A 13742-nucleotide genomic window follows, 5' to 3' on the forward strand; every position below is an offset into this window, starting at 1 on the left:
TCAAAAGAAGTGTTAATGTTCATATACATGAACCCTGTTCTACATATCGCTATACAACATAGGCCTATACATTCATCATAATCATTATTAGGCTATAAAAGACACAAGTTAGACAAAAAGTCTGTTTCATTTACAAAGATGTTGACGGTTGTTATTCCAGCGTTTCCTTAGAGATCCTACGTACGAAACATCTATGTACTGTAACTACATTCTTAAAAGGCACACTTTCCCAATGTTCCAAGTTCCAAGTTTCCAAACTAAACACATTCTGGACATCCTGTCTACGTTCTTCCCTCACTTTTTAATATTTAACCAGTAATTGATGTTCAGGATATCATTTGGATTGTCTTGTCACCATTTTACGTAACTTATTTTGCCCTACGTCGTCTCTATCTTCCTTAACACACGCTCCAACCTGGAACACTTACTCTCAACATCTGTAGATCGTAAGTTTAAAATACTGCAGCCCCAATAGCAAAAATTATCTAATTGGTGCACCATTTGTTTTTGTATTTACTTTCTGTCAAAGCTTTTCCGCCTTCGAACCCCACTAACTTACGTTCGCACAGTTTTAAATTAAAACAACACCTTGAAATTGATGTAATTCATTCAATTCTACTATTCTTTATAATTAGACTTCGTTGAATTACCACACGCAGCATGCTATCAGGTTGCCGATGTACGGTAGTATAGAGGAGGTGAGCGACCGCCCGGTCTCGTAGTATAAGCAGTTCATGTTGAGAGTTGTGACCGGTCCAAATACATAGAGCAGCTACAGATAATGTATACCTATGTAAGCACTTGTTTTTGCCTTACTATGGTTGGAATAGTCAAAGCTTAACATTTGTTCAGTGCAGAGAAGAATTCAATCCAATGAGAGTGTTGCTGTTCCAAACAATTGCCCCTGGAATACCCTTACCTCCGCAGCCAGTCTTGACCCATTGAAAAACGTGGTTAGATGCTGTTAATTATTATGCAGAATATTACGGCAAAATAATGGAGGTAATTGATGCATTAGATAGCACAGACATTTCCGCTGTTGCAGCTGTAAAATCATTGCCTTCTGAACAGCTATTGGAAGATATTCTGTTCATTGATTCTAATTTTAAAATCGTGTCCAAAAGCATCGCCCTGTTAGTATCGTCTAAACTACAACTCTCAAAAGCCCTTAATATAGTGGATAAAGCATCACACATCGTTATCCAAAATAACACTAATTTCAGAAAAAGTGATATGTAAGTTGAGAAACATTATTGCTAAAAATTCTGCCTATTCACAACTTCGTACTATAAATGATGTACTATCAGATCACGACAAGACGTCTGAAGTTGGTGTGCTAAAAAGTAGTGACTTCCCGTTCTTCAAATATGCACTATTACGTCGTGTGATGTTGAACGTACATTTTCCCAAAATAAAAACTGTTTAAGTGACCATCAGAGGAGGTTACTTTGTAGTCGCTCAAAATGTACGTAACTCTTCACTGCACTGCACATACAGTATTCAAGGATGATGTGAGTATATTACATTAAATTTTAAGAGTTAATATATCTCACTACAAAATAATTGTGTATTTACATGTTTAGACATTTGCTACTTCAAAGATCATTCATTATATTTCTTGACTGCAGGATACAGGTTTTATTGTAACCGCAGTATACTGCTCAGTGTTACATCAGAGGCTTACTCCATCCATTGCACGTCGCCTTCTCATACAGTCTATACCGCGTGCGTAGTAAACCTTACGATTCTCGTAGCAATTCCACGAAGTCTATTTATAATATAAACAATTCAAGTCTGTTGCTTCAGAGATGGTAGGAAGAAGTTCTGTGAACCTTTTACGTAACATCTTTTAGAGCAGCAATGATAACTATTGTGATCGCAGCCTGTATGCTTCATTTCTACTTTGAAATTAACTTAATATTTCAGAGTGTTTTAGCTTCCTTCTTTATTATACTCCTACTACTAGTCTACTATTACCACTACTATTAAGTACTGTGAATACTACAATTACTACTACACACGTGGTCAAATTATTGTACTAAATATACTTGCATACATTCTGTTTTTTAAATGGAGTACAGTTACATAAGTACCTATGCATCTGTTACAGTCCTGGACAGTGAGGGGAATTGAAAGGGACGGAGAAACACCCATCCATGTCCTTTCGTTTACACTGCCTTATAAACAAACAAACAGTAAAGTTCTGTGCATCAGTGGTGGATTTTAGGCGACCAGAGAGAGCCGAAATTTAGTAAAAGGTACGATGCCCGCCTGATACAATTCGTCGCTAACCTTCCTGTTTGCTCGTACCGCACCTAAACATTACTGTCTCAGCCGGGGAAGGTGGAGTGGAGAGTTAAGGGGTGATACGCAGTGACTCAATCGAATTATTAGCGTCCAGGCCTGATCTATTAGTATACACTTTCCTACATTGTAGAAGTAATGGATTTTTAAATATTGGAAGACCACATCACTTTTAGACACAATATAATGTACTGAGTGTTTCCGGTCATTGTTTAGTAGTCGCTATCCTGCGAACGACTAAACACAGTCCAGAGGACTAAAGTAGGCTTACTGGAGGACTGTTCCAGAATAAAGAACGAACGACTGTTTAATGATAATGCAAGGATAACGACTTCAATAAAATTCGAGTTAATAATATAGGACTATAGCCAGAAGATTTGGACGAAATGACATTTGTTGGTATTCTCAATTCATATAAACAGGTTGATCTTACAGTAATCAATCTTCAAATCGTCCCTCGTTGTCCAAATGTTCTAATACAAAAGAGACATACTAGGAAATATTGCAGAAATATCTCATCATATAGGAACACTACACTATTCTGATAGACTTCTAACACTTTATTTGTGCGCTCCGATGACGTCAGAGTGGTGAGGGGATGACTTACTACAACTCACAACAAAAATATCAGTTCAAGAGCGCACGCTTAGCGTTGGTTTCGAAAGACAATTTGAACTATTTCTAAGGGGAAAGTAGGCTTTTTAATTATTCTTAAAACTTCTTGCTTTACTCTTATTTTATTTTATGCTCGACCATGCCGAAATGTAGTAATTATACACCTGGTAGCAGACCTTTAATGCATGTCATTAAAGTACACCTACTCATTAAAGGTCAGGTCTTTCAGCCAATGACGACTTAGGTTACAACTGTTCAGCCAATGACAGGTCAGCTTTCTACCGTTATAAAACCGCAAGTATCGATTATTCTCGGATATGCAATCGAAAGAGAATTAGCGAAAAGTCACGGAGGCTGGAAATCCAATACTGTCGCAGAAAGTTATGTTCTGTTACTATAATAATTAGCGTTAATTGTAAATAATATTCAAATAAATTCAATTTGTCATCTCGTTTTTCAATGTCTAATTTTATTTCAATGTTATCTCTGTAGGTTCTTATGGCCTAGCAAGGTCAATGTGAACATCTGTTCCTCGGAAAAAATCAATATTTTCGCGTCTGAGCACATCTCACAACATACGGGACATTGCTCCAGGTCAGATACAATAAAATTAATAATATCAAGTTAGAAATATGGTCGAGCATAAAAAGTCGTATGAAACTCGCCTATAGGCTCGTTGCATAATGTACTATTAATACACAGTGTAGGTAATACTTAAAATATATATTTCAACGTTTTAATTAGCATCTGATGTAGGCCTAACCGGAAATTGACTAGAGTGGGAGAAGTGCTGTTCTGCGCATGCGCAGTCTTCCAATCCTGTCTTTCATACTCCTTTCTCGTACAAAAACAGTTTCGGAATGCATAAAGTGTCAGAAGTATACTCTGGTACGGAACAAGCTCCTAAAAATATTGTAAACATTTGCTGAACATATTTGAAGGAAGCCGTAAGGACACAATGAGATTCTTATTAGGACAAACAGCTACTGAAAGTAAGAGTGGAAGCATTCCAATCAACAACAGCGCTCTGCCATGCCGGTTCGAGGTGTAACTACTAACGCTTTAACTGCTTCTTTGAAGAGAAATGTTTGTGTAATCTTAGATTCTATACATACTCGTACACCTCGAAATGGTACATGGAACTGACGCTGCTGTTGCTCTAGTTGAAGAATTGTACTCACCGCCCGCATCCACAGAAACATGAGCGAGTGAGCGGTCGTCGCGACGGATACTAACCTGTAAATAATAGAGACATATAGTTTAGTCCAATCACAGTGCTAATAGGCTATCTGCGTGCGTGGATCATTTGAAATGCTAACAAAGCCGAAACACAAATTTCACTTATATCTCACGTCACTTAACAATGCAATACGCCCAGCCCGAGCGTCGGCCATCGGAGTTGGGCGGCTGCCAGCGCGAGATACGGAGCTCGGAAACCCAGGATGCTCCTCTATGCCACAACAGATCCAACGTTCAGAGCAGCCCTGGGCATAAAGGGGAAGGGAAAAGGAAAGAAAATACCCCAGCCCATGTCCTTTCCGCTTACACCGCTTTGGAAACAAACACACAGTAAGGCACTGTGCGTCAGTGGTAGATTTTAGGCGACCAGTGAGAGCCGAAAGCTATGATGCCTACCTTATACTATCCGTCACTGAGCAATGCTTGCCTACCTGTCTACTCGTATCGGTCCGAAACATACCTGTCTCTGTCGGGGAAGGTGGAGTAGGGAGTTAAGGGGTAGTCTGCAGTGACTCAATTGAGTTATTAGCGCACAGGCCTGGTTTAGAGGCCCGTATCTGACTCAAACAGCTATTTAACTACGTTTATGTATTCCACGAAATTTTCTACACGAGCAACATACGACACTAAGGGATTTAAAGTCACAAGCGCCTAGCAGATGAAAGACCCTCTATAAAAGTAGTCTTATTTATTTACAATCCCCGAAGCTGTAGTTCGGGTTAAATACCTGAAAAATTTCTAGAGAACTTTATTGAACGAAGTTTCATGGTTTTCACGTACGTGATTTTCCCGTACTGTTGATATTTTTGTCATACAGTAACATCTTTCCAATTTTAAATAACCTCTATAGTTTCAGTGCATCGTTCAAACTACAATATTCTGAGACATGCGGGGAGAGGATGATTTAATTTAGACTTCACTGATAAGACATTTATTGCATGGCAACATACAAAACATAGCGCTTCCGTTCTCGAGTCGCGCATGATGTCATTCTTCCACACCCACTAACTGATAACGACAGGCGTGACAGACAGGTAGACCACTTTACATTTTACGATTGACTTGAAATACGTAAACGTAATAGGAATAAAACAATGAATGCTATATTACACTGTTTAGCGTAAACCGTACTTCATACGAGCAAATTCGCACTCTTCCATAGACTCAAGTCGAATGACGTAACCCCCACTCCAGTCTCACCGATAGAAGCATTTGGTTGCTGCGCACTTTTAAATGTATGTTGCCTAACTGTACATAACTAGAACACTCAAAAACTGACCACTGACCCTATTCCGTCGTATGACATAGTTCAAATACCCATCCACGAATTTATTGAGGAAATTCTAGTACTGCACTTCAAATGTAATTACAAAACAAAACCTATAATTTATGGAAGGAATATAGGAAAATCGCAGTACATATTTTCCTACCAAATTATTACAAACATAATCATAAAAAGTTTTCGCTGCGTCCCAAAGTCAACTGTTTACAGAGGTTCTTTGCACTTTGGTTGGCTTCGGTTATTTTCAGTGCGCTAGATGTATCTAAACAGTATTAGGCCTATTCTGTAAACTATGTTCTTTGAGATCCAATCCTGCAAAGACACTTTACAGAACTGCGGAGGGGTGAAACGTGGATTGGATTCTGCCAAGAGGGACGGTATCATGTGCCTATATTCCTTTTCAACTTTGGTGAAATGAAACGCTATTCTGTTCTAATGGTGACAGCCTGACTAGCTGAAAATCCAATTCACGTGGATTAACTCCTACAAAAGAAGTGAAGATTTATCATCATCATCATCATCATCATCATCATCATGCGCTTCGTTTTAGATCATGTGTCTCAGAAAGATGGATTTATATTTCTTTCAAATGCCTTGATTATAACTATCAAATTAAATTAATAAATTAAAGCTATGAGCATAATTTAATATATGCCATGGACATTGTCAATCAACAATAAAAAATAATATAAAATTAAAATTGAAGAGTTTCTGCTTCTTCGAAATGTTCACCCACACTATGGAAAGCTTTGTCGACAAGCCATCTGCGCAAATTATTTATAAATTTAGAAAAACAAATGTAATGAGCTTCGTGAAGTAATTTGTTAAATAATTTTAAAGGCATTGAATTTTGCCAACGCTTTTTGATTTGTTCCATCTGACTGTTCAAGTAGCAGGTAATTAGCCATAGAACTATAATTGTAGGCTTATTACAATTATGAATATCTCGCTCATTATTACAGTTCTTAATTACCCTTTTACCTCCAATAAATATTCACTATGGTCAGAAATTTCTCGTTTTAACGGTCTGCAATGGGCATTTAAAGAAGCACCAGTAATAATACGTAAGGCATTTTCTTTTTTTTTTAATAAGTAACTCAGGAATACCTACCAGAATACCTACCCAAATATCAATTTCATATACAGAGTGGCGCAAAGTCATACTTGGAGTTGTTAAGACTTTGATACCGTCATACTGTTCCTTAGGCATTGACATTTCATTGCCATCAGACAGTAGACGGAAGAGGATCGTGAATTCGCAGTAAAAACTATAATTGTTGAGAATCTGCACAACGAGAATTTCGGCGTCATTTTCAACTTTTGCGTCATGATTCGGTTCTGTGAGCCCACGCTGTGAGGACATGGGTGAAAGATTTGAATCAACAGGTTCTACCCTGAGCAAGAAGCATCCAGGGACCAAGCAGTCAATGCCGCCATCCAGCAGAGTCCACAACTTCCTGCACTGCGACATGCTATCCTTAGGTTTGCCTCGCCGCACTGTGGCCAGAATATTGCCTTCAGATCTCAAATTGCATCCATACAAGCTTCAGGCCGTTCAACAATAACTGCAAGCCGTCGATGCCAACAGATGAGTAACTTTTGCTGAGTAGCAAAGTATGAGGAAGATCAACATTCATCGCTGCATTACGATAGCTCTTTGGAGAGCGTTTCATGTCGAACAACGGGAACATGGACTAGCCAACGCGATCACGTAATCTTTCAGTGCGCGATTTTAGGGAGAATCTTTTAAGATCGTGTGTATGCTAGATGTCCCCACACCTAAATGAACTAAAGGCTACGATTTGTGACAACATTGCATCGATCAACCGAAATTCTCTTCGTGCGTTGATCGATTCAAAATCTCCCATTCTCGAGCGCCATTCTGTAGTTATAAGCTATTGAAGAAGGCAAAATGATATTCTTAAATAATATTTGCATATCGAAGTTTTAAATTGTCTATTACAGTATCTCTAGATAATCTTGTATTTAGTGAATCTATGAGATGATCACAAGTTTAGTGAATCTATGAGATGATCACAAGTCAGTTACTACTGTATAATTATGATACGAAATTATGATATTTCGCTTTACGTAATCTATGAAAAATTCAATCAAACCAAAAAGTAATAATATTACCTACTATTCAGTTAATTATACTTTTTAACATGGAAGACGAAAGTTCAAATGTTGCATCCGATGAAAGTAAGTCGCGTGTTTGCGTGTATCAGACCCTTTAGAAGCATGGAAGCGTCTTTTTACTTCCCTCAAACTCCATGAACTTGTTTAAATTTAACCTCAATCACCGATCAAAAACCTTCATCAGAACTAATTCTAATTTAGTAGCAATGTAAATGTTAATAAGGTTAATAACAGTCTCTGGGAAAATTAACAGTTGATGGGCAAAACAATGCAGATTTATCGGCTTGCCTCAATTACAAATTAGGAGAACTTAATTTCCCAGCATTCTCATTACTACGCTACGTTTTATCGACCTCTCATTAGAAGCAATCGTTATCTCGTTTCTATGCACTGACCAAACCGATGCCTTTATTCAAAGGTACAAATGTGAGGCAAAACCGCACAGTCTTATATCTATCGACACTCTTCAGTCACTGTCACAGACTACATATTTCGACAAACATCGCTCCACGTACTAGGTGACAAGTAGAATAGATTAGAATTTATAAAAATGTTACATAAATAAATCTCGTCTTCACTTCTTCTCTAAACTTCTCATCGCAAAAAAAGGATTATGTGACTGCAGATGACGTTTACTTCCTCAGTTATGACATATTATGTGCTAACGCCTGCTGAAAGTTTCCAAACACAAGAGACTTCATCCTTACAAATCTACACGAAAAGAGTAGATCTCAGTACCATATGGATTTCTAATGGAACATCACTAAGGCAGTTTTAACACTACAGAGAAATATCATGGTACGGCAAAAGGCATGAACATATTTTGTCCTAATTTAGTGTCTTTTCATCATGCTCAAGGTGTGTTCGTTAATTGGAGTAGTTCTCAACTTTTTCCGTAGTCAGCACATCTCGAATTTTAAAAATGTTCCGCATACCATAAAAATCACCTTATTTTTAAGCGTGTTAAGTTATGCTACACAGATACACTCCAGCGAATGAGATACAAAAATTTGCCTGAGCCCATCAAACAGCACATAAGTGGTAGGTATTATTATTGTGTCCCTTACGATAGACGACGACGCATTTTAGAATGTTTCTGCGCATGCTGTCACGTGTTATTGTTTAAGCCAATTAACTGTTGTCACTTGCCAGTTCCCTTGCTGTGTAAATCCCGGGTAAAATATTGATTACTGTCGTCTGGATTGTGTTTAAAGACTAAACTGTAGTATTAAAACTTTCATAACACCATAAATTATCAAATTCCTCCTTAAAAATCACAGAAGAAGGACAAGAGCTATCTGCTTCGATTATCTCTTCTTTCAGAGAGGAGAATACTCATATAGCATACTTCCTTCCACCAAAAGGGAAATGCATTTTTCGATGGGTGCTAAATTACTTGGCCGATGAATTCCCTGCATTTTGATCAGAGATCCAAGACATGCAACAACCCAACTCCCTTAAATAGAAAATCTTGCTCTTGCATATTTTCATAAGTTTCATTATACGTGGCTTCCTCTCTAACGAAAAAGGTACATTTCTGTAGGTTCATTTAACAAATCTCATTTCGGTTTTAAAGAAAATATTAAAAACTCAATCTGATTTAAAACAGTTATAGTAAATTTTCAGAAGTGATGAGAAAACTTACAGTTCTGTCATGTTTCGTAATACATTTTCATGTTCTATTCCTAACCAAATGTTTTCTGAAGATCTATATAACAACGCTTCGTATGCACACAAAAACTGTTTCGTACACCAGTATAAAAACCACTGTCTGTAATAACGTCACGTTTGGACGCCTGAACTGTTTCTGGAAATATATAGGCTAATTTTGTTCAGATTTTGGACGCTGAAGTAGCAGTATTACTTGCACTGTGTGTGTGTGTGTGTGTGTGTGTGTAATAAAATATAATAATAGTAGGTGTACAAAGTTCGCATCGCAATGTAGAGTGATTAGCAGCTAACTAAAGCAGACTAGCTAGAGAGATTACGTGATTACGTATGCGCATAAGCATTTTGAATCGGACTGCCTTCATAAACCACTGCCACTATAGTTCGAGATAAAAAAAAAATTCGGACAACAGCTATACATACAAGAAAAAATACATCCAAATAGGCCTAGGAGAACCATTAAATGTAGCTACTCTTTGTAACATTGTTCGTGGTAAATGCAGAACACTTTGCTCTCACACTTAGAACTTCCTTGGATGCTTATCTTTCGAAATAAATTTTGTAATGTCATCGTCAGGTGAGCCTGGGTTTCTGACAGCTTTAGATGACCGGATATTCAAAGACATTTCGAGGTCCGCCATCTGAAGGAATGTCAACAAGGTCGGGGGTTAAACGACAAGACCATTCATCCTAGCACTGTTCTGTGGTGCGTGCTTGAAATGCTACCGAGTAGATGACCTCACGTCTCACGTCAGTCTGTCACTCTACTCGTCTTTCTTCGTCTTCTACTAGTCTTTTACGTAACTCATGAATTACAATTCTCTCATTGTCTCCCAGTCACTGTGACGCAATTTGACGAGTGGGAATAGTATTCCGTGGTGGGATGCAGGTATTTTCTACGTCTACGAAGTGTTATTGTTATTAGTTACAACATTCAGTGTCGCGTGTCCTGCAATCTAAGTTTATTCTACGTAGGCCTAACTCTAGTATTAATACAGAGCAATGTCCCCCTGCGTATTACATGTCTTCAGCTCAGATTCAATTAGCAGTACACCTGACTACAAATTCAGGGGACCAGGATTCGATTCGTTGTGGAGAAATTGATATTTATTTCCCTCCCACAGGAACTAGGTGATAAGATACGAAGACGGACAATAAAGTAATGAGACCGATTTTTTCCCACTTGATGAGGAAACCCTGCAGCCTCCTACCAGAGATATGTTTCAGCTTGGTCTTTCTTCCATCCGTATTCCGACTGGCACTACCCTGCAAGCTGAGAGTGTGAAGTAGCCAGTAGCGGCTGGTGACCAAAATCCTCGGTGAGGCCTGTAGTAGTTTAAGCAGGCTATCTTCCATATAAAATGTTTATTATTAATGATATTTTATTATGATTGAAATTATTATTATTATTATTATTATTATTATTATTATTATTATTATTATTAATAATAATGAAAAATAATGTCAATCTTCAAATAAGTTGTTATGCTGTGAGTTGATTTCAGTAGGCTTAACTATTTAATTTTTATAAAGCAACGAATATTAAGCTCAACTGAAGAAGCATGTGTTGAAATTCCCCTGGAAATATTTTTTCAGATCACTGAAGTTTCAGTAGACACACTGTTCTCTCTTTTTTGTTTGTTTTTGTTTTGTTTTTTGACAGCAACAAGCATGACCAACAGAAAAGTTTATTCCGCACCACATTACCAAAGACCCATTTAGGTTACTCACACCAGGATGCATTGAAAGTTCGCGTATTAAGATTATCTTTCTGAAAAATTGTCAGTGATGGCGTAGGTCTGTCTTAATTTAAAACTTTCCTTTTTCAATAGGCTATTATTTCCTATCGATAACGATACTCTATCAATTAATTTATTACAATTATCATTATTTCTCGCATTTCTTTCGATTTCTATTTTCCCGAAACACATAGGCTAACCACAGTGGACCACACGACGATTCACCACTGTTATTCTCATCCCAACCGACACTTGAGACCGGCATTGACAAGACCGGGTTCTTAATGGGAGAACTGAAGGCTGATGGGTGGGGAAATACCTGCTAGGCCACGAGACCACAAGAAATGTGCCTCAGTTTCAGCTTTCCGAGTGCAACCTTAAAACCCGTGGAAACATACGAAATGCAGAAGCCAGGCACGGCACGAGCGATCCTGGCCTCAGGTAAAAATTTTACTGCAAGACAGGTCTATATACAACACAAGTTCTCTACTTCAACTCTATACGCTTCATTGAAATAGCTAATATATGTTATGTACGACTAAAAACCACTAAAATGTTTAGTTTAAGGCAGCACTTGCCTCAGCCAATCACCCGCCAATGGGAGTAGCTGCATAATTAGTAGAGTTGTATTTGCTTCTCGTCAATACAATGGAATCGCACAATATGGCGCTGCGGTAAGTCATTTGTTTTGTGTGAAACTCGGTGAAAATCCCACGAGAACAAACTTTATTTCTGTGGGCAGAAACAACGTTGGAGATGAACACCGGGGTGGGCGGCGAACAATTGCAAGGACAGATGACGACATTGTCATGATACGTGAAGTTGTTCGAACTGACAGGCCATTAACAATCAAAATGATAGCACAAGAATTGAACATGAATCGGGAAATTATTCGCCTCATTCTAAAGGAAGACCTGAGCATGAGAAAAATTTGAGAAAAAATAGTTCCAAAAAATATCACCGGGCAACTGTGAGATGAACTGAGAAATGTGGCTGCTGATCTATTTGAACAATGCCGCAGCCTCCATATTCACGTTAATACAGACAAAATCAGAATTAGCATTAAACATCTTTTCGCAGACGACCAAGTGATAATACAAAAAAAAAGTATATGATACTAAATAGTATAATCTGAGAATATATTTAAATAAAACGGAAAGCAAGAATCCCGTTCGAACAAAAATTATAATTTATTTTATTTTGGAACAAGTATCCAATTTTCGATATTTAGGATACAGTTTAACATATTCAGAAAATATTTAGATAGTAAACTGCATCGATACCAAGCCACAAGCTTCAAATTTAACTGCCACAATGATAATCACTTTACCAAAGAGGAGTGACAGAATTAGGTCTTAACTCTAAATAATTAGTAAAGATAATCTCCATTTAGGTCCCTTAACGCTGCGGTACATGAAGGTTCATTAATTTACCTCAATTTTTTCCCCCTGCTTTGTCCTACATAGGCCTCCACGGTTTCACAAACATTGCCCTCCATTTCCAATCTCGATTGAGACGTTGAAAAACAAAGACACCGTAAAGTAGGATACTTGTAAGACGAGAAACAGCTTGTCGGTAATTTTGCCTAGTTCGGCGTTTCTTTACGTATTACCAATCTACATGGGATCTGCAGTTTTGATAGATTTCACAAGGGCTAGATCCGGGACGGATACTTGAACTTAGATCATTTAAATCCATAATACGCCCTATATGCGATGGTTGTCTCCGACGGATAGCCTGGGTGGCAGTCGTGAATCCGACGCTGACAGGCGGACCATCTTTCCCGAGTCTTGCAGGTAAGATCCCATCATCTACTGACGAGGCCGGACCCAAGCCCTTGCAATCTAGACCAGTATCGGAAACCCGTCCTACCCCAGAAATCACCCCAGTCTAGATTTGTAGCTATTATTACAGATGATAGATGAAATGAGGAAGAAGTGGAGTGTGTTGGTTAAATGAAAGAGGCAAACGGTAGTAGGCCTAACTCCAAAAAATGCTCTGCAACGTCTGTCTTTTCCACCACAAATTCCACCCAGGCTTGACCGAAGATCGAACCAGGGCCGCCTGGATAGAAAGCCAGCGCACTAGCACTGTAGCCACAGACGCGGCTAGTCTGTAGTTTTACTTCTCTCCCATGTAGAGGACTCTGATACTCCCTCGTTGGGTCTGAACCCTGACTCGTTGGTCTATAAGCACTACTAAAGAACTCTGGTCTCTGTTTTGTAACCCGTATGGATTTCTACATCACTCCCCTTTTTCACGCATCATCGGTGTCAAAAGGGAGAATCACAACGCTCGGCGCAAGAAAGATCCAAGTAGCAGACAACAGCAACAGCAGATCTACTGGATCACGTGCAGTTCACACAAGCGAATCTCGACCTAAGGGGGTTGGAGGTTGAAGCTATCTACACTGAGGTGGGGATTGGGTCACACAGCTGCAAAAGCATTAATGTGTCTGCCAAATTTGGTTAAAATACGTTGACCGGCAGCGAAGACACAGAGAGATAGAGAAGTGGAGGGAACAAGTCACAGCCAAGCAAAATGTGCAATGGAACATAAAAACTCCCATGCGGTGGGGGGTTTACGGGGTACAACAATCTCCACACCACAGTGCACAGAATCAACTTACCCGTCCGCCACTGCGGCGTGGAGACGATTTACCCTCCGCCCGTCCTCGGAATTAACCCCCGAATTCGCGCCCCAGCTCGCATCGTCTGAAATGTGCACGAAAACATGAGCGCTATACATCGGGCTCG

The 13742-nt window shown here is 38.8% G+C and overlaps 1 protein-coding gene across 15 annotated transcripts in view; it reads right to left on the reverse strand.

The window, feature by feature from the left end:
• Positions 1-13742, reverse strand: part of LOC138706600 (muscleblind-like protein 3) — a 1567271-nt gene that overhangs the window by 236007 nt on the left and 1317522 nt on the right. The gene's annotated exons all lie outside the window — the stretch shown is intronic.

Source organism: Periplaneta americana, chromosome 9, assembly GCF_040183065.1.
Source record: "Periplaneta americana isolate PAMFEO1 chromosome 9, P.americana_PAMFEO1_priV1, whole genome shotgun sequence".
Classification (NCBI taxonomy): Eukaryota; Metazoa; Arthropoda; class Insecta; order Blattodea; family Blattidae; genus Periplaneta; species Periplaneta americana.